Raw genomic sequence first — 2064 nt, forward strand, 5'->3', positions numbered from 1 at the left:
GGAATGCGTCTCCAAAGGCATCGGGAAAACAGCGGGAGTAGGGGGAAAACCAGGCAGAGCTCCCAAACACGGGAATGAGGAGCGGTGGGAATACGGGGAAGGGGCTGGAAGTTGACCAGGGGGATTCCAGCGGGATTCCAATTCCAGTTTGTCCCCAAAACACCGGGAATGGGCGGGATCGGGAGGAGCGGTGGGAATACAGGGAAGGAGCAGGGAGGGGGTGTTCGTTCCCTGGATTCTGGCTGGAAACTGCATGGATCCACACAGGATCCATCACTCCAAGAAGAATCCCATGGATCAAGCACGTCTCCCCCAAAAAAGGGCTGGAAAAAAAGGAACCCAAAATATTCCACACAAAAAAAAAAAAAAAAAAAAAAAAAAAAAAAAAAAAAAAAAAAAAAAAAAACCCAAAGGGATTTTTACAACATCGCCCCTGGCGCGGTTAAATCCAAACCCCTGGAATTTCCCTGCGCTCCCGTCGCCGGCGCTGGGATGCAGCAGGAGAACGATCCCAGTTTTTGCCAGGAAATTACGGCGGGATCGGGGAACACCTGCTTTCCGCTGGCTAATAATTCCAGGCTCCCGCTGCTCCGTTTGCTCTCCCGCAAATGATTCCTTGTTCTCCGTTGACAAAGATAAATGCTGAGATTAAAATTTATTGGAGGAGTCCTGGCAAACAAGCGGGGAAAGGGGACGGATGGATGTTATTTCCCTCAGGCAGCGCAGCCCAGACAAACGGGATTAGCGGGAATTTGCTGTGGGAATTCGATGCGATCAGGAGCCATTAGCGGCGACGGCGTTGATGGAAATTGCCTTTTTTTTTTTTTTTTTTTTTTTTTTCCAAAGGAAAATTCTGCTGGCTTTGGATACCTGGCCGAGGAGGGGTTGGTTTGGGCGAAAAGAAGGAAAATTAGGGATCGTCAGTTGGGGTGGGATAGGGAATGAGGTAGGGAGAAACAGTAAGGGAAGGAAATCACGGAATTATTTTGGAAAAAAATCCAGGATCGAACCCAAGCCGTGCCCGATCCCCACCAGAGCTCTGAGTACCACATCCAGGAATTCCCTGGACACCTCCAGGGATGGAGATCCATCCCATTCCAATGCCTGACCTCCCTTTCCGTGGGGAAATTCCTCCCGATGTCCAATCCCGGCCCACTTTGAAGCCGTTCCCTCCCATCCCATCCCATCCCATCCCATCCCATCCCATCCCATCCCATCCCATCCCATCCCATCCCTTACTCCGTGGGAGCAGATCCCGGTCCCACCTGGCTGCTCCCTCCTGGCAGGGAGGTGTGGGAAGTGGGAGTGTCCCTCTGGAGTCTCCTCTGCAGGCTGAGCCCCTTTCCCAGGTCTCTCCTGGTATTCCAGCTCCTTCCCAGCTCCATTCCCATCCCTTCCCAGATGATCCGAGTGGAGCTGCCTCCTTATCCCGCTCCATCCAAATGATTCCCACCCTTGACGGAGCCTTTGGATCTCAAATCCATGGAGTTCCGCAGGCACCGGGATGCTCCTGCGTGAACGACAATCCCTATCCCACTAAATCCTGCGGGAGAGGGGAGTGGGATCAGTGCGGACGCGGCTGTGAGATCCCGGGAATCATCCTCGGGATCTCCTCACATTCAGGTGGGGGTTTTTTGACAACTTCCCAGGCTGTTGTTCCAGGAATTGTTTTGGGACACCGGGATGGAGACGTGCGGATGTCGGGAGCACCTCTGGCCCTCTTTTCCAAAGACTCCCACTTTTCCTGCCCCTTAAGGAGGCACAACACTCGGTTTTTAAGGAATCCATGGTGGGTGTTCCGAAGAGTTTTCCCAGAGAATTCCATTCCCCCCATCCAGTGGGGAAACTGAGGCAGTGTTTTCCCGCTGGAATGCTTGGAGCAGGAGCGATGCCCCTTCCCAGAGGGGGGAAAATTGTGGATCTGCCCCAAAATCACCATGGAAGCGGACAAAAGTCGGGACAGAGGCTCCTGGAAATCCTTGGGATCGATCCGGGCGCCCCCCCGCCTCCCACCCCCGCCGCATCCCGGCACGCTCGGTATCAGCCTCCCGCCTTCCCTGAGGG

The sequence above is a fragment of the Corvus brachyrhynchos genome, unplaced genomic scaffold (genome assembly GCF_000691975.1).
Source record: "Corvus brachyrhynchos isolate BGI_N302 unplaced genomic scaffold, ASM69197v1 scaffold133, whole genome shotgun sequence".
Classification (NCBI taxonomy): Eukaryota; Metazoa; Chordata; class Aves; order Passeriformes; family Corvidae; genus Corvus; species Corvus brachyrhynchos.